The sequence below is a fragment of the Leptinotarsa decemlineata genome, unplaced genomic scaffold, assembly GCF_025532065.1.
Source record: "Leptinotarsa decemlineata unplaced genomic scaffold, Ldec_3_MD MMD2_P_RNA_scaffold_2, whole genome shotgun sequence".
Classification (NCBI taxonomy): Eukaryota; Metazoa; Arthropoda; class Insecta; order Coleoptera; family Chrysomelidae; genus Leptinotarsa; species Leptinotarsa decemlineata.
This window is the reverse complement of record NW_027412529.1, coordinates 28732313-28753416: the sequence shown is the minus strand read 5'-3', so window position 1 is coordinate 28753416 and position 21104 is coordinate 28732313. Positions and strand designations below refer to the sequence as shown.

Here is a 21104-nt window from a genome sequence, read left to right as displayed (position 1 = left end):
AATTGGCTGAAATAGCTGTCTACCGGTGGCTCTTGAATTGAAATCAATGTGGGAATAATCAGAAAGTACTTATCTATTTATCTCTTGATTTTCATGGATTTGTTTTTCAGCAGCTTGACTGCATTAACCTTTGTCGATTTCATATATATTATAAGATGAAAAATGATGATGTTGAATGATTTTGTATTTGATATTGGATTTTTGAATTTTTTTTTTATTTTTATTATTATTATCATTTGTGATGAAAATTTTACTCGGCTCGACTCTTATGTTGAATTCAAATACCTCAGTGTATAGTGATTTTTCTCAACCTCTCAGGTGGATTCAGGCACAAACACAACAATTACTTTACCCAAACTTGACTTTTCTTGTAGATTTTCCTGTGAATAAATTTGGAAAAAGACACAATTGACATTAGAAAATGTAGAGCAGTTTTATTTATCAGAGTAAAAACATGTTGAATTAAAAAATTATATATATATATATATATATATATATATATATATATATATATATATATATATATATATATAGAGAGAGAGAGAGAGAGAGAGAGGTAGTCTTTGCTGACTAGTTACGAACAATTCCTTGGAGTTATTTGGGATAGCAGCGAAGCGCAAGTGTACTCTTATAACATTATATTTCCAATATTTCGACAATGGTTATTGTCATCATCAGGGAGCTAAGATGATAGATTTTGAATTAATACAGAACTAAGTTAACAGACGGATACTTACAATGTTAGTGAGATTGGTCGCATGTGAGTTGAGTTAAAATTAAAATATGAAAGTTGTGATCATGATAAAAACACATAACAACTGTAAAATTACAAGACATATGAAGTAAGTGAAAGCTACAAATATAAAAGTTAAATGAGGAATATTCATAAAAGGTTTTTTTTTAAATTTGAGAAAGAACGTGGTGATCTTAGGTTAGAAACACATCACTTGTCAATTTATTAAATTTTGAGGAAGAAGTAGACTTGGCATTTGCCGCTGGTGCAATTAATCAAAGAGTTACAGTTGCCTCCAGAAGAAAGAGTTTTGTTGTATAATTTTTGTTAATAAGTTGATAAATGAATTTAAGTAATGTCAAATGAGTTGTCTTTGAAGGAATTCCAATTTTTGTCTATAAAAAGTAAATAGGAATATATTTCACTTAAATGTTGTAAGTCTGTTTTTTTATTCAGACAATTTTGTGATTGCGAAATGTAAGTCATTTCAAGGAATAATCTTTTAGAAACATTCCTCTCTTTGGTCAAAATTTTTACTGAGTTAAAGTCCATTACATGTCCATTATTGTAAACATGTTCACTAAGGGCACACCATTCTGGATGAAGTCTACAGTCACTTTTGTGTGCAGAAATTCTGTCTTTCAATAATCTGGCAGTCTGACCAATGTATTCAGCACTGCAACTCGTACAAGGGATACTATAAACCACTTGAGATTGAAATTTTTTTGGGATTTTATCTTTTAAGTTCGAAAAAAGGGAATTAATTGTTAAAATAGGTTTGTGTGCAATTTTTATGTTATCAATATTTTTGAAAATTCGTGTGAGTTTTGGTGTAATTTCACTGGTGTATGGTAAGGAAGTAAAAAGATAATTATTTATCTGAATTTCATTATTATTATTATTGATATCATTGTCCTGACTTGAAGAGATTGAAGGACGAACGTTATGATCTATTTCATTTGGGGACGTGTTAAACAATATCTTGTTTATTAAGGTTTTTGGATATGAATTTTGTACAAAGAGGTTTAAAAGGATTTTGAAATTTTTTAAGTGAAAGGATGAGTCCGAAATTCTGATAACACGTTGTTTTATCTGTTTGACCAAGTTGACTTTTGTTGATTGTTTATGTAGTGACCAATAGTTCATGTATCTACCTGAACTTATTGGTTTTCTGTACCAGTCAATAAGTACGGTATTAGTGGAAGTACGAATGAGTCTAGTGTCTAGAAATGGAACACTTTGTTCATCGTCTTCATTTTCGATGGTAAATTTTATATAGGGGTCATAACTATCAAAGATTTCAACGATTTCTGTGACTCCTGTATAGGGAAGGGCGAGAATTATGTCATCGACATATTTTTTTAAGAAAAAAACATGGTAAGGAAGGACATTTACGACATTGTCTAACAGGTCATCCATTACATAGTTAGCTAGAATGGGGCTTATTTTGGCTGCCATTGGTGTACCAAAATTTTGTTTATATATTTTGTTATTAAAAGAAAAATATGTATTATTGAACAGGAAGGTCAGAAGATGTATGAAGTCATCTTCATGAATATTACAAAAATTACTGATACGATTCCAATTATTATGAATGGCTCTAAGGCAAATATCAAGGTAAACATTACTGAACAGTGAAACCACATCCAAACTGGCTAACACATAATTTTCTGGAAGTTGAATTCTATTGAATTTTGAAGAGACTTCAAAAGAGTCTTTAGTGTAATATGGATTGTCATAATCATAAGCCTTTGTCAAAATATCCGTCAAAAAAGATGCCAAAGATTCTGTAGGATTGTTTAAAGAGGCAATGATGGGCCTTAAAGATAAAGTAGGTTTATGAATTTTGGGAAGAGCATAAAATTTTGGAATGATACCTGTGTAAGAGGTAAGTTTTTTTTAGTAATTTCATCTATTTGATTAGTGGTAAAGAGGTTTTTTATAAGGGAATTAGATTTATTTTGGATTTTGAGAGTGGGATCTCTTTGGATGAGTTCATAAGAATTACCATTTTCTATTAGTTCGGAGGATAACTGTATGTATTGTTCTTTTTCCATTATGACAGTGACATTTCCTTTATCGGATCTAGAGACAATTAAATTAGGATTATTTTTTAGAAAATGTTTTGTTTTTGAATATAAATTGTGGAAAAAAGATGGAGAGGAATGTTTAGAAAAGTTTACATAATTTGTAATGACATTAGTAGAACGTGCAATGGTAAGTTGACGTTCTTGTGGATCAGAAATATTTGAAGTTATATTATCAACATCAGCTAATAAGTTTTTTAATGAAAAATCTTTGCCTATTATAGGCTCTACGCTAAACTTTGGGCCCAAAGCCAGAAAGTTAGAGATGTCATCTGGGATGGTAATACCAGATAAATTTTTTATCCAGCCAGGTTGTGTATTTAATTTATGATTATTTTGAGAAGTCTGTAATTTATTAATTTTTTGGATATTATTATTTTTTATTTTATGAAAAAATTTAAAAAAAGATTTGTGTTCTAAACCAGAAAATGTTGTGAAAACAAGCTCATTTGAGAGATTGATGATCTCTTCTTTCAGCATCTGTAACTGCTTTTCAAGTTTCTGAATAAGTTTATGATTTGAGTTTATCTCATAATTAAGGAGTTTTGTTCCTAACCTGGTACAAAAATTACGTGATTTGTTAACGGATTGTAGATCTTGTCTGAGCATCAGGTCATCTATTGGGTTGGTTGAATGTGTGATGTGTTCTGGGAGAATTCCTAGTGATTTGCATCTAAGGAGGAAGCATCTACGGTTGTATTCTTTGGCTAATTTTTTCTTGATCCTCGACCATTGTTTCATTTTCCTTACTGTATTAATCCAAAAGTAGCTATAGTGTCTTGGTAGAAACCCATATCCTGTCTGAAGAGAGAGAGAGAGGTAGTCTTTGCTGACTAGTTACGAACAATTCCTTGGAGTTATTTGGGATAGCAGCGAAGCGCAAGTGTACTCTTATAACATTATATTTCCAATATTTCGACAATGGTTATTGTCATCATCAGGGAGCTAAGATGATAGATTTTGAATTAATACAGAACTAAGTTAACAGACGAATACTTACAATGTTAGTGAGATTGGTCGCATGTGAGTTGAGTTAAAATTAAAATATGAAAGTTGTGATCATGATAAAAACACATAACAACTGTAAAATTACAAGACATATGAAGTGAGTGAAAGCTACAAATATAAAAGTTAAATGAGGAATATTCATAAAAGGTTTTTTTTTTAAATTTGAGAAAGAACGTGGTGATCTTAGGTTAGAAACACATCACTTGTCAATTTATTAAATCTGAGAATATCCTAAATCTACAACGAACAACGAACTATTCAATGTGAAAACACCGGACAAATGTGGTAATTGTCAGTTTATGAATTGCAGATTCCAATTTCTAGTTCTGATTTCAAGTACTTTTTAATGTCTTATTCAGTTTGTAGGTCTTTTCATTAATATATGCATATATTGTTTATAAATGGTACCTTATACATAAATGGTACCTAACTTTCCTTCAACGCTGGTGTGTGTGTGTGTGGTGTGATATTTCTGTGAACCTGGAACTCATGGATTTCTTACTCGACTTGGCTGAACAGGTAGGTTTTTTCACTGAATTTATTATTACCAATCAGTATTCACAACTATTCTGTTTATTTCCTAATTTATATACTATATAATTCAAATTTCACGGAGAGAAAAATTTTGCGTGGCGCCTCTTTCATTGCCTCAAGAAAAATTCCGTTGTTGATAAAAAAATTGAAGATCTATCTCGTTCCCGTAGTTACCATCTATCAATTTTCACATATACAAATTTTCGACTTCTTCATCAGGAAAATTATCTATTCTGCTAATTTAACATTGGCTCTTGAATTCAGATACATTTTCATTTTATAGTTTCGTACGACAATAGTTAACCTCCCTTTCGTGTAAATATAAATATTTTTCAAAAGCATCACTTCATGTCAGTTTCTAAGGAAGTGATTCACAATAATGAATTTTGAATTTTACATTCACATTTTTTACATTTTCCTAAACAATAACAATTAGTTTATCATGCCTTTTTTGTTTTTTCATCACAGATATTGATTCAATTTTATCTGACATTTCTTTCTAACCTATATCGGTTATCAGTTCTTCGTATTTCGATGCGTTTCAATGTAAGAATGTCAATATTTGAATTTCCCACTCTCATTTGCTTGTTTCCGGTCAAAGCTGTGAGTTTAAATATATGTATAGGGTGTCCTTGTATCTGAATTCCTTCGTGATGAAATACAGACAAATTTACCTAAAGTACCTGAGATACCTGAGTTGAGACGCTCTGATCGTATGAAGAGGTAGACGACAGGATAACAAGTTCAGTTTGAGGAGTGCCTAGAAGATGACAGTACTACTAACTGTCGAAAGCGCTCGCAGATAATTGATAGAAGATATAAAGCTTCAAATCCTTTTTGTAAAATTTATTATTGAAATATATATATATATATATATATATATATATATATATATATATATGGGAGTGCCAGAAGATGACAGTACTACCAACTGTCGAAAGCGCTCGCAAATAATTAATAGAAGATGTAAAGTTTCAAATCCTTTTTGTAGAATTTAATATTGAAATATGTATACAATATATATATATATATATATATATATATATATATATATATATCACAAATAATGAATGTTCCGGTTTGAAGGAAAAACCAACAACACTTCGAATGATGATTCAGTTATTCATCTCAACAGTCACCGAATTAATTAGTTGGTCTAAGGCGCTCTCTTGAGAAAAAGAATCAACGATTTCAGACACCCAACGAATGTTGTCATTAGGATCATTTCGATAAAACTCTATATCGCTATGACCCCATGGAAGAGTTCGAGTGGTATTCGAAATAATGAATCTTTTATCGTCGTGATATGATAATGCGACTCCATTTTTCAATTCCGTGTAAATAGCATGCAATACGCTTCTGAATGAGTTCACTTTCCTGAATATCATACCTCCCTCTTCGATAATTTTTTCATAGTCTTCACATGTCAATGCATTCTTTATAACAGATCGTTTGATGCCTTTGGCCTTCTTCAGTTCACTATTCATAGACATCACTTAATATGATTTAGCACCTGTACCGTAAAAGTTGATTATTGGATCATTAGGAAATTCATCCTTGAAATTACCCAGGACTGGCTTTGTCACTGGAATATTGAATTGGTTTCCTAGTTTATAATTAGATGTATCGAATTTATTTATATTATTTTTGATAAATTCATAGAAATTCAACAAAACAAAATGGCCGAAAGTGAATAGTGCAGTGTGTGACTTTCCAGATAGAATATTCAAAAGCGAGGAAATAACCCAGGTAAAATTCCTCTTTTCACCTTAATTAAAGTGGTGAAAAATTACTCAGAAGATTGATGTGATACTCTATTTTTCTTGGACACAAATAACGTTAGAAAATAGTCAGTTATAATTATTCTTGGTTTTTCATAGTCACCCATCGATAAACCAATCATTTCAAACAGCTTGTAGTGCGTGCGCACCACTTTCGAACCGGTAATCCGAATCGCTGATTGTCGCCACTTTCAACCCAAATAGTTTGGAATATTTATACTCCACATGATAGTGGTATGCCGTCAAATAAAAATATGCCGTTCACAAGGAAAACTAGATCTAACTCGATCTCAGATAATACATCTACAGATAACCAAACCAAGCAAATAATCCAATGTGTCAGTGCCAAGATTCACGCAAAAATTGATGAACTTCAGACAAGTCTATGCGACACACCTAGATCGTATTTTTTTTATATTTGATATTTCCTGTTTTATCCAAAAATAGTTTTATGTTTTGTTTACTTTTTGAAATATTCCGGCATTCGTTTCATTCTAATTATTTGAGAACTCGTAAATCCAAGTGAAATGTTTTTTTCTTTTTGTGTATACAATAAAAAAAGAACAATGTTTTTACTTTTTAGCTGTTTGGGATTTTGCCGACTTGGGATTGATTTTATTTTATATTGATTAACTCAAATCATTTTTCAACTGGAAATTTCATTATGTTTTTCACTTTTGCCACTTTGAATGTGAGATCACTGTTTACCGAGTTCAATCTTTTTTAACAATTAGTCAATAAGTATGATTTTGATATTATTATCGTAACCGAAACATGGTTGACAGACAATATATTAGATTATTTAATTAATATTGATAGATACAATATTACACGGCAAGATCGTGTTGGAAGGGGAGGTGGTGTGGCCGTATACTGTAAAACAAATATTGAACTGACAAAAATTGAATTAGAATTCAACGGAACTGAATTAGAACATATGTGGGTGAAATTGAAAGTAAATAATATTCAAAGAGGAATAGGTTGTTTATATCGACCACCTAATACAAGGGTTTCTGACTGTATTAATGTTTTAGAAAATATACTTCCTGCGGTAATACCTCTTGTTGATCATATAATGTTAGTTGGAGACGTGAATGTGAATTTGCTTAACACAACGAATAAAAACACTACTGATCTCCAAAATTTTTTTGAAGCTTATAACCTAACAGTACTAAATAACGAACCAACAAGAATAAGTAATATCAGTAGTACCCTCATTGACATAATATCATCGAGTACTGTTGATATGATAGGTAATACTTGCACAATAAATGCTGATGGAATATCTGACCATTTTTTGGTATATGCGGAGTTGACATGTGAGGAGCATAAACAAAAATGCTTTTATAGAACATATCGCGATTATAAAAACTTCAATTATGATGAGTTTTTTGTAGATTTAGTAAAAATGCCCTGGTATAACCTTTATTTATTGAATGATATAAATGAAATCGTCTCTACTTTCAATACATATATGATTTCCATATTTGAAGTGCATGCACCAACAAAAACAGTAAAAATTAGTAAACCAAAAGCACCATAGCTTACAGACCCTTTACGAATGATGATTCGAAATAAAAATAATGCGATAACAAAATTTAAAAGAACAAAAAATAGGAATGATTGGGATAATTTCAAGAACTTGAGAATTATGGTAACAACAGCAATAAGGAGAGAAAAAAAGGGTATCTCAACTTTATTCATAACCAACTTGATTCCAAGCAGTTGTATTTACTCTTCATCTTTTTGATATTGTCAGTAACAAAAAGTATAGTTCTATACCAGAACATCTAAAACTGCCAGATGAAATTAATGAGCATTTCATAAAATCAGTTGAAAACATTGTGAATAAGCCCTCTAAAAAAATATTAGATCACTATAAGACGAAAACATATGCTTTAAATTTATATCACTAACAGATGTGCAAACTTTCTCAATAATAAACAATATCAAATCAAATGCCACTGGTTCTGATGGAATCTCCATAAAAATGATCAAACTATGTACACCTTACTTGATTCCGATAATCACTTTTATGGTAAATAAATGTTCAACAAATGGTATTTCCCCTTCTCATGGCAAAAATCACTAATTTTTCCGATTAATAAAATTTCTAAGCCAAAAACATTTTCAGATATCAGACCTATCAACATATCACCATCAATTTCAAAAATTCTTGAAAAAGCAGTTCATGAACAAATGTATAATTATGTGGATGAAAATAAAATACTACCTACCAACACATCAACATGGATTTAGGCCAGGTCATAGTACTACTATTGCACTCTTGGGAATAACTGATGAAATTATAAAGAATCTAGATAAACACAACTTTTATTATCCATCGATTACAGCAAGGCCTTTGATACAATGAATCATCATTCAATGTGCACCAAAATGAAATACTTTGGTTTTGATAATATGTCGTGCTCATTCATTGAATCCTTTCTAAATGTTAGAACTCAACGTGTCGTCATGGAAGACAAAATCGTCTGAACTTGGGGTAGCTCATGGCGCACCCCAGGGATCAGTATTAGCTCCCCTTCTTTTCACTATATACACTTCAGATTTCTCTAAGGTCTTGAAAAAATTTCAAATACAAACATATGCAGATGACACAAACTTATTTTTTAGTGATAGAATCGAGAATATTATGAACCAACAAAGTTATTTGAATGAAGATATACAAAAATTATTTGAAATATCCAAGGATCATTTACTCACTATCAATCCTACCAAATCAACAGCCATAATATTCGGAAGTGATAAAGATCGTCAGAGGGCCATAGACAATATTTATATCTTTACAAGTTGATGATCAATTGGTGATATAAAGTGATACGATAACAATTTTAGGTTTGATAATTGATCACAATTTCAAATTTATAAAACATGTAGGTAAGTAATCTTATAGGACACTATTGTGATATTGTTTATGGCCCATAAACTATATTCTGTATTCTATAGCCCGCTATAGAATACAGAGAGTTCAAAACGCGTGTACTCGGTTCATCTGTAATATCAAATATAGGGAGAATGTGACACCTCATATTGATGACATCGGATGACTGAAAACGCATAATAGACGAGAGTTGCATCAAGTTCATTTCCTTTTCAAATAATTTTTAATAAAATACCAGAAGATTTAATGAAAAAGCTCACTCCACGTCATCAAGTTCATAACAGATACCTTAGGAAAGTTACCACCCTTACCATACCCAAACATTTCACTGTTTTTTATGAAAAATCATTCACATATCAGGCTGCTACCACTTTCAATATACAGGGTGTCCCTGGACTTCCTCTTTTCCTCTCGAGAATGTATAGATGGGGTCAAAATATCACCAGTACTTCATATAACTTTTTTTCCTAAAATCCTTCGTTACCAAGTAACGGGCCCTCGAAGTTACAAAATGAAAAATGTTTTTCTTTGATAACTTTTCAAGTGTATATTCAGAATCATCCAAATTTTGGTAATTGACTAAACAAATGAATTCCTTCGATGAGCTTTCATGCAGGAGTCAGTTGTTTTGCTACAAAGTCAGGAACGGACTACCCCCGATGGTCCACACCCCAAAACTTTGAAATGACAGATATTTTTCAATATTTTTCAACAAATTAAGGTTACTTGGACAATTTTATGAATAAAAGTACTCGTGTGGAAAGTCGATCGGAGCAACGAGTCTTGATAAAAATGTAGTTTCACTCGACGACATCAAACCCGCTCGTCCACCATTATTTGAAATGAATAATTATCAAAGCAGAAATAATAATGATAACGTTAATTCAACAACATTTATCCTGAGATGTCTACCATTATTCGAAAATATCAGTTTTTAAGGAAAATGGAAATGATAGGTAAAATGTTCATAACGAATTTTTATAATGCAAACACGTTTAACTAACGAAACTCAAGAGCCTCAAGAGGAAACAGAAATGAAAAATCCGCTACAGAAACTGCTCGATATGACCACCTTCTCTCTCTATACATTTTCTTAGTCTGCGAAGACACCCTCTCTGTACTTGAAATAGCATTCCAGGGTCGTTTCGTATGGCTTCACAATGTAATGTTATTCTATTCAACAATGCATCTCTTGTGTGAGTAGGTGTAGCGTAAACAAGGCTTTTTAGATGCCCCCACAGAAAGAAATCCAATGGATTTAAATCCGGAGACCTCGATGGCCATGAATATGGCCCACCTCTACCAATCCATCTATTGTGGAAAATATGGTTCAGATGGTCACGCACAATCAAACTAAAATGAGGAGGAGCGCCATCATGCATAAACCACATATCTCTTCGGGTTTGCAATGGAACATGTTCCAAAAGTCCATTCAAATCGTTCTGAATGAACTCCAAATAACGTTCTCCATTCAATCGGTCCTGTAGAACGAATGGTCCTATAAGATGGTTTCCTATGATATCAGCCCAAACATTCACGTTGAATTTATGTTGGTGTTTGGTTTGCAATATCCCATGGGGATTTTCTTCGGCCCATATATGGAGATTATGAGAGTTGATAACTCCATCTCTACTGAAACCTGCTTCATCAGTGAATAAAACTCGATTAATAAAAGTCATATCCTCTCTTTGCCTATCCATGAACCAATTGGCATATTCCAGTCGTGCTGGAAAATCTTGAGGTGTCATGGCATGTACCTTCTGGATGTGAAATGGGTGGAGCAGTTGTTCCCTAATTATTCTATGAATAGTGGACTTGGATGTATGGAACTGTTCTGATAGATTTCTGATGTTCATTGAAGGATCATCAGCGACGGCTTCCAAAATATTTTCCTACAATACAACGGTACGTACAGTCCTAGGAGCGCCCTTACCACCTCGTTTTGGCAAAACTGTACCTACAATAATATCGAAATAAAACAACGTGTTCAAATTAATTATCAATTATTACATACCTGTCTCCCTCAAGCTGCGATCGACACGCTCGAATGTTTCTCTTGACGGTACCGTTCGATTGGGAAAATGCTCGGAATACAGACGACGAGCTTCTGCAGCATTACAAAATGCTCGTCCATAAAATACATGCATATCTGCATATTCATTGAATGTAAACTGTTCGGCCATATCAAAAAAATTCAAAATATCCTATAGAATATTGACAATACAATGATAGTCATATGACAACGCACCACTCAACAAAACAAAATCGCATTCCAGTTTCTCATTTTTTATCAAAACTTTCTAAAAGGTTTTTTTGTCAACATCTGTGAAAGAAATGGAACATAATTATTCCCTGGATATTTCTCACCTGATCATGTGCAGCCGTTTTTGTAGTTCATTCGTTTGCTTTTTATTAGTATAGTAAATATTTTTTCCGATGTGCGTTTTTTCAGCTACATTTAGATTCGTGTTAAAGAATTTCTCCCATAAAATTATAATTATCAGTGAAACTCCTCAACAGTTTAGCTGTGAAGAAGAATTTGAAACATTTGAATGTTGAGTTTCATGAGATTCAGATAACTGATCAACACGAAACGTGATTATTCCACACGTATTATGTACATACGAAATATGGAATGAATTCGATATTTCATAGTAGAGTAGCTTGTTAGTTTAAAAACACCACGAATCTACAGAACTTGATATTTCTTTTGAAGAGATATCTGCTATCACAATTGTGACTTAAACTTCCATATAGGTACTGTACTTTTTGTTTACGACTTCATTTTAGCATACTTTGTATTAATCCTGTTATAAATGTTGTTGAATTAACGTTATCATTATTATTTCTGCTTTGATAATTATTCATTTCAAATAATGGTGGACGAGCGGGTTTGATGTCGTCGAGTAGAACTACATTTTTATCAAGACTCGTTGCTCCGATCGACTTTCCACACGAGTACCTTATTTTGTTGAAAAATATTGAAAATATCTGTCATTTCAAAGTTTTGGGGTGTGGACCATCGGGGGTAGTCTGTTGCTGACTTTGTAGCAAAACAACTGACTCCTGCATGAAAGCTCATCGACGGAATTCATTTGTTTAGTCAATTACCAAAATTTGGATGATTTTGAATATTCACTTGAAAAGTTATCAAAGAAAATCATTTTTCATTTTGTAACTTCGAGGGCCCGTAACTTGGTTACGAAGACTTTTAGGAAAAAAGTTATATGAAGTACTGGTGATATTTTGACCCCATCTAAACATTTTCGAGAGGAAAAGAGGAAGTCCAGGGACACCCTGTATATCATGAATATATAATACCACAACCATGTTTATTGTTCAAAAAGAAAATCAGGAAGATCATATTCGAAAAATAGTGATCACAACAATCTGTAAGACAATAATTCATCTATCAATAATTTTCGTAAATAATTTTTTTTTTGTTGCAACTATATATATATGTATCAATTTATAAATGTACAAAATACTGGTTGAGTGGAAAAGTAGTGTAAGCTAAACTCCGCCAGTATGAATAAAGACAATTTATTAATTATTTTCCACCGTAGTGTGCGCTGGTCAGGCCCTATCCCCCGAAGCCCCGATACATTCGGGAGGGCGTGCCAGCATAATCAACCAATGACCACTCCCCACACTGTGGGGTAAGTGATCATTGGGTCCGAGAATCATGTGCCCTGAGCAAACGCAGTGAGCCAAGAATGACAGCCTTCTGCATCTGTGCGGCTAAGATTTCTGCCTTAGTGCTGCAAGCCGGTATGATTTTGAGATTCGAGAGTGAAGGAGACATCATTCCACCAAGGACTCCAATAATCAGAACGACCATCTTGACAGAGTGATCTGGATAGAGTCTGCGGAGTTCGAAGAGAAAATCTCGATATTTTATCCGTTTTTCCTCCTCTTTTCTGACGATATTCGTCTCGCCAGGAGCTGAAAACTCCACGACAAATATCGTTTTGGTCTGGTGGTCGAGAAGGACTACATCAGGCTTATTAGCTTGTATGAGCCTGAGGGTGGGGAACGAATAGTTCCAATAAATTCGGCACTTCTCGTTCCCCACAACGGATTCAATATCCCCCGGAGCGTAGGGCAACACCAGTGTCTCGTCAATACCGTAAGAGTGCCGTAGATGGTAATATAGCACTCTTAGGGCCGCGTTATGTCGATGGATATAGGCCGAGACCGCATATGCTGGACATGCTGATAGCAAGTGCATTAGGGTCTCGGGTGCCTCGCGGCAGGCCCTGCACCTTGTGTCAGGAACCTCTATACCCATCACGCGACTGCGGTAGACTAAGGTGTTGAAGACACCATCCTGGCAAGCCATGATGAACCCCTCAGTTTCCGACTTTAGCCCACTCGACCTGAGAAAAGCGAACGTCAGGCGCTTTGATAAGCCAAGGTCTTCAACATTATTGAAGAAGACCCCATGCATTGGCTTATCCCTGTGTCTCCGCAGTAGTAAGGTGATCTCTGCGGCTTTTATCTGAGCTTTTTGCTGAACGGGTTCCAACTCGGTGACAGAGTTGTAGTCACCTCGTTCAGAGTCGAAAACTATACCGAGTTCATCAGCTGCTCGAGCAGCTGCCCTAAGGAGAAATGCTCCAATTCCTGCTCTCTCATGGTCACGGACCATGCAGAGAAGGGGATCCGAACTCCTGACGACTTTACAGGCTGTATCCAGTACCATTCTGTCATGTAGACACTCCAAACTCAAAAGTCCACAACCTCCCTGTTGTCGGGGGAAGTACAACCGTGGAACGGACGATTTGGGATGCAAACTCCTATAGAGATGCATCATTTTTCGGGTCTTTACGTCGAGTTGATACAGCTCCTCCCGAGTCCACTTCACTACTCCAAAGGAGTAGAGTAAGATTGGAACGGCAAGCATATTTGTTGCAGCTACTTTGTTCTTCCCCGACAGCTCCGATGACCAGATTTGTCGAAGTTTGTGCTGATACTTGCCGCGGAGAGAGTTTTTCAGTGCAGTTACCTCTTGTGAGTGGCGTTGTTCCACCCCGAGGTAAGTATACGTCTCTCCGGCATCCAGATGGTGTAGGATGCTTCCATCTACGAGCTGCACATCCTCTCCGTAGTCCCCGCATCGTCCTCTTTTGAAATGAACCATTGCACATTTGTCTATACCGAATTTCATACCGATAGCATGCGTGTACTCTTCCACCACCCTCAAGAACTGATGGAGATCCTTCTCTCCAGAGGCATGAAGTTTAAGATCATCCATATAAAACAGATGGGTGACCTTGTGCCTCCGGTTTCCGGGGGTGCCACAGTTATACCCTCGAGTGTTTCTGAGCGCAACGGATAATGGCAATAGTGAGATGCAGAATAAAAGGGGACTGAGGGAATCACCCTGAAATACACCCCTTCTGAAAGTGACCCACCCTGTTTGGACTCTTGCTTGACCAGATGTTATGGTGAAGCGAGTTCGCCAAAGTGGTATCAGTTGTTCAATGCATCTCACTATGTTGTCGGGTACCGCAAGGCATCTGAGCAAATGCAAGATGAGCTCATGCGAAATTGTATCAAATGCCTTACGGTAATCGATCCAGGCCATAGAGAGGTTACGCTTATATTGTATCGAGTCCTGCGTTACACATCTATCGATGAGCAGGTTCTCTTTACATCCAGCGACTCCTCTCTTCGACCCTCTCTGCTCATATATCCGTTCGAACACTCGGTCAACTGCGGTGAGTATTCGTGTGTATAAGATGCTTGTAAACAACTTATAACACGAATTCAAGCATGTTATCGGTCTGTAATTCTTAGGAATCGACAAATCTCCGCTTTTGGGGATGAGAACGGTCCGCCCCTCGACAAACCAATCCGGAATCGGCTGCTCTCCGTCCAGCCATAAGTTGAAAACTCTGGCCAGATGGCGGTGGGTACTTGGTAGTTTTTTCCACCAATAAGTGTTCAGCCCATCTGGGCCTGGAGCAGCAAAGTTCTCGGAACCAACAAGGGCTCTTCGAACGTCATCCGGGGTTATCGGGTTGCGCAGTTCATTGAGCTCAGGCTGTCGAAGCTCTCTGTTGAAAGCTTCGAACTGCGCTAGGGCTGGAGTGTCTAAGTTGAGTGGCTGCGGGTGTTCATAGATATCCTTCCAGAAGGATTTCACCTGATCAGCAGTCGGCGGATTATCCACAACACGTGGAGGCTCTTGGAATAAGCGAGAAGGTTTCTCGCGGAACCTAAGATTTTCCGCGATACTTCTCGCTCGCCTCACTAGTGACTTCTTAGCAGCCACTAGCATTCGTATCCTATCAAGGCAATGCTGTTTGGTGATCAACAGCACGCCTTGGCTTAGAGTGTGATGGATACGTCGTAAATTGGCGGCTATTCGCCGCACTGCGGGCGTGAAAGGCCTATTGGCCGCCCTGTAGTCCATCACACATTGGATACGAGACGCGTGTTGTCTCGCCGACGTGATCTTAGCCTCCATCTTGTGTACACGCCGTTCAATCTGCCGAACCGCAAGGCCGGGATTTCGTCCTTCCGATTCGGAAAGCGATTGGACGACGTTATACACGGCGGTGTTGATTTGCCAGATGTCAGCCTCTTCTGTTAGAACACTATGAACCTCCGCATCCAAACAAGCCAGTTCTTGTGGCTTCAGGGGCCTAATTCTGTGGAGCGCCCTGCATGTTCTGATTGTCGTCTCCATTGGTGGTATGGTGCGAGTCTCCTCTCCAGCCGTGCCAACGGGTGGTAGAACTGCCACTTCTACCACTTCGTTAGCAGACTGGGGAGGAGCTATATAGCCCTGCCGCCGAAGATAGGATACGTAATCCCTAAGATTTTGGGCGGAAAAGGCGGCATGCTCCGGATGTGTTTCACGCCACAGAGCATGCAGTCTCGCCATGTACCCTCTTCGAGCGGGCTCACTACTCTCGTAGCAATGCATAAGGCTATCTCTCAGCTCATGCGTCCACTCAAAGCGTCCGTTGTCGTTGCCAGGGTTGTCATCAGTAGGCAAATCATCGTTATGGGCCCCACCACCTTGCCTCTGACCCCTCCGAGCGGGTCGATTGTGGGGGCCCCTTCCTTGATCACTGGGAACCAAGTGTTGGGTTCACCGGGTGGTTAGCCCTGTGGACCCACGGCCGGCACCGGAGGGAGAATAGAGTTCTCCTTCCCGGGTGCGCCTGAGCTGCCGGTCCGGTTTTGCACCAGTTGCTCGGGTAAGTGGTGTCGCAACTCACCAAAGGCCAAGGGTGTTAGTGGCCATCCCTGCTTATTATTATTATTATTATTATTATTATTATTATTATTATTATATACTTCGAGAATAAGGGAGTCGGTATCAGTGTGGAGTGATGACGCATCTTCTCCAAACTGTTGTTTGATACATCCATGGAAAAAATCGTACATGACTGTTTTGGATAATTCTAGAATGGAAAATCCCAAATACAGTGGTTTATCATGATGAAATTTCACTCTAGCCAATTGAATGGCAATAACATTTTCTGTAAAAATGGAGCATTTTTTAAAATTCGGTTGCAATATGAGACAACTAGCACCTATAGTTCTCTTTATATTTTCCCAATGTGTAATGAGTCTAACGTCAATTCTATTGTCTACGTTTTCCATTGTTTTTCCATAGATTGCATCATTCATTAGTTTATAGAAATCGTTTTCAGATCTGTTATTAGACCGATTACGCATTTCAGTATTCAAATCTATATAGGGCTTCATCCAACATGATTGCTTGAACCTCAATGCTCTATGTGTGTTCATCACTATCAAACTATGATTGACAGCTTGCTGTAAGTTTCTATAGCGAACAATATATTTTCTTCTATCGTTTGAATTCGGAATTAATTTGAGAACTTTCGATTTTGCATACGGAGGTATCAAAAGTTCAACTAAGAATGGAAGTTCGGAATGTTTACCCTGAAGTTCTTGGGGATAATGTATAGCCACTTCCAATTCATATGCATAAGGACTATCAACATCCACATTCATTATATCAAGATTTAGAATTTCATGAGGTGTTAACCATGAAAATTCACCTGTTGGTAATGGTTGTGACATGCTGTGGACATATAGATTTGTTGCATCCAAGTATGAAATGAATGAAGATGGTTTATCTGGATTATAATTTGGTAAATATTTATTGTGTGCTTTATGTTTCCTTTCACTACATTGACTGATTACGAATACCTTTTGGGAAGAAGTGAACCATATCAATGTCAGTTAGTAATTCCAATTCAAAATTCGTATATTTCAACATGGCATCCCACGATAATCAGGGTGCGGTGAAGTATTGTGCCGCATCCAATTTATATTCATCAACAGATATATTTCTAAAGTTTTCAAAAATGTCACATACTAGTAGCACATCTGATTTTAAATATAAATCAGAGTATTCACCCAAATTCTGACATCCGAACAAATTCCATACAAGTTGGGCTCACTCATAATCATTATCTGATGTATGTTCTCAATTGAGTTAATCATAAATTTGATTTTTGGTTGGAAGTCTTGGATGATTCAGTTTGTCGATGTCATCAACAAAACTATAGGGAAATACACCCTTCTCTATCATTGAATTGAAATTTTCAATTTGTGAGAGATGTTTGCGCATCTCGATACACTGATCAGATGTTAAATTTGCACCTTAATTCTCCAAAAAACTAGGCATGAATCTGAAACTATCAATGAATCTCATTTTCAAATAATTCTTTTTCACCCTACCATATTTATCCGTATAGGAGTGTGTAAAGAGATTTTTTGTGAAAGATATATATTTCTCATTAGTTTGTGGGATGACATTCACTTTATCTTTGTTTCAATACAATTCCTTTATGATTTACATGATAAATGAGCAGCAGGGTACCTTTTTTTCCCTGTGAGATGACAATGATCCCTCACTTTAACTTCGCCATCATTGAATTGTTCAAAACAAATGCCACAATTTGTGGCAGAAGCAAACTGTTCCTCTTACTCAGGAGTTTGTGCATCCATAGGAATAGGGAACCCGAGATGATTTTCATGAATATTTTTCAAATCATCTTCAATTTTGCTGTCAAATTTCTGGGCTGTATCCACACCCCCATACGATACAAATTTTGACAAATCATCATTGTATCAACATTTAATCAAATAAGCAAATGAATAAGGCTCATGTTTGAATGTGTTGAACGAGTACGAGTATTCAGGATTTGGCTTAGTGGTATGAATCGGATTGAGTACTGATTTAAAATCGGCATACATTACAAATGGTACCTTCATTTGAATCTCAAAGTTTTCAAACGTTAGTATATTTTCAGGCACCATTTTCCTATATTTATTGACTATGAAATTGGTTGATGATGTTGTAGTTCTCAAGTGATTACAATCATTCATCTTATGACGTAATATTAATTGCTCATTGGAGACATATAATAAACATCCATCACAAAAATATTTCTCATGTTCATGGGCCGATAGTTGACTTGAAACTAAAATCTTGAAAGATCTTTGATCCAACAATAATGACTATTACCGAAATCATCTGTGATAAGTAACAAATGGACATGTCTCCCAAGTTTTCTCTGAGAATAACGTAATGGTCCAATTATTTCATACATTATTTTTCCCTTCTCGAATTTACTTTCTGAACCGTACACATCAACTGAAATATCATTCTGAGCGGGATATATTTATTGATATTCACCTCCAGAAACATGTCCAACCTTAAATACAAATCAAAATTACTGATACATCCAATTTAAACTAGGTAGAAATGCTTACCTGAATCACGTTTCTGGAATTCTGTAGTTTGAGCGATAATTCCATTTCAAAATATATCAAATAAGGAATTCAAATCAGTAGATTGATCGGCTGTTCTATTCTGAGAGTTAAATGATTTGGTTTTCTTTAGGTCTTGCGTTTGCAGAATATAACTCCCAAATACTTCCATATTCACTTTGATGATTTTCTGAACCCTGATGGTTAATTCCAATGATTCAATAACTTTCTGCCTGATTTCATCAAAGAATAACATGTAATCGGTGGAAACAATGGAACTCTGCACCCTGTATGTAGCAATTCGACGCTACGAGTAAAATATTTACCACAGTCACAAGAATACATTTTCTATGATATGTTCTCACTAACTCACTTGATGTAAACTGACATAACCAACACTCGCCGCTTCTTGAATACCACAGTCCTCGCCGCCGGTGCGTCACCATCGACAGCGAGGGTAGAGCCATGCGTTACGTCATAGACATCGCCGCATCGAGGGAGGTAAGGGCACATCGATGAATACGCATTACTCAGCCACACGCGATGGTGTGCATATCTCGCTCTCCTACCGTTTAACGTTTGCTGCTGGGGTAGAGCGATGCGTTACGTCATAGCCTCCATCGCATCGAGAGAGGTGAGGACACACCGACGAATACGCATTACTCAGCCACACGTCGTGGAGTGGACATCTTGCTCTCCAACCGTTGAACGGTGGCTGCTGGGACGTCACACCACTGCTAACTTGGTGGGCTCACACCGATGGAACATTCATTATTCGAAGGATCTTCGAAGTATGCAGACGTATGATTGTACATAGACACGCACATGATGAACCCTGTATCGTGCATTCTCACATACACACACACATACACGTGCCGCAATATTAATGTCAACGCATGCAATATCCCCAAGTGTAGCATATCTCAATTATTTTTCTATATTCATGCCGTCTACCAAGCTAAATGTGTGCCTATAAGAAATACTTATTTACACCCACTATATATGAAGATATGACGATTATATACTTATGGCATCTGTCGCCACAAAATTATGTGAATCCATATGTTTCTAGAAATGATATGAAATCAACAAAAGTTTATGCAGTAAAACTGCTGCAAAACAATTCCATGGCTCTTCGATCGAAATCAATGTGTGAATAATCAGAAAGTATTCATATATATATATATATATATATATATATATATATATATATATATATATATATATATATATATATATATATATATTACTTTTACCAAGTTACTTTGATTAATATAAAAATGATAAAAATTTTATTTGTTTTATTTTTATTTTCCTAACCAATTACTGCAAAGTATATAGCATAATGTAAATGAAAGAAATATCAGTTTGAAAAGAATCATAGTGGGTGCACAATGTCTAAAACGTTAGATAAATTTGGTAAGGGAAAAAATGGGGTGGTAATGTCATTCGAGGTCCTCCCGGGAATGGATTCAAATTAACAAAAGATGGTCATCATGACATGCAAAAAAAACCATTGAAAAATACAAGCGAATCGATTGACGAGCGTGATTGTGTAACTGTATCATATCTTGAGGGGGAAATCAATGGAACAAAGGAGGTCATACTTCTAGCCCTACAAGCTGCAATTCAGTCCACAATAGGTAATGTTGCTCGCGATGCACGTCAAACATTCGACGATAAAATTGCAGGGGCACGGATAACTTTGGCTCGTAAATATAATAATCTCAAAATTGATGTAGAAATGAAAATGTCAGACATAACAGCCTCTACAATGAAAAAATATGACGCTTTGAAACAGAGAGTTGTAGTTTTGGAGAAAAAACATGAACTCAGTTCATCAGCTGGACTGGGGTATCCAGGACTGGACATTGATCCAAATGTTAGAATAATAGAACAAAACCAAAATCAACAGATGACGTAATAATTGAACGAGCATGGTGAATGTATGTATGGATGACTTTCGCGCGCGCGAAGCGAAGCTGAGCGTGCGCCGTCGGGGGCCGAAGCGCGCTTGCGCGCTAGGCCACCCTCCAGGGGGCGCACACTGGCCCGAGGCCCCACCTATCGCCCCGCCCTCGACTCCAAACACTCGCGCATGTACACCCCACCCTCATTGAGCGTGCGCGCCCTCGCTCCATTCCCACCACTCGCGCATGCATGCCTACACCAAGGAGAGCACTCCTCAACATTCAGTTCGACGATTCAAGTCATCAAGATCACTCCAGTCCAGTCCACCCCAGTCCAGTCCAGTCAACAACCTGAATTTTGAGTGAGTTAACAATGTCATGTTT

At 36.5% G+C, this 21104-nt stretch overlaps 1 long non-coding RNA gene across 1 annotated transcript; it reads right to left on the bottom strand.

Moving 5' to 3' along the window:
• Positions 1-623: 623 nt before the first annotated feature.
• LOC141487448 (uncharacterized) lies at positions 624-927 on the bottom strand. The gene is made up of 2 exons (XR_012468393.1): positions 738-927; positions 624-682 (listed from the first exon to the last, which is right to left on the bottom strand). It is a non-coding gene; the product is annotated as an uncharacterized lncRNA (long non-coding RNA).
• Positions 928-21104: the final 20177 nt, after the last annotated feature.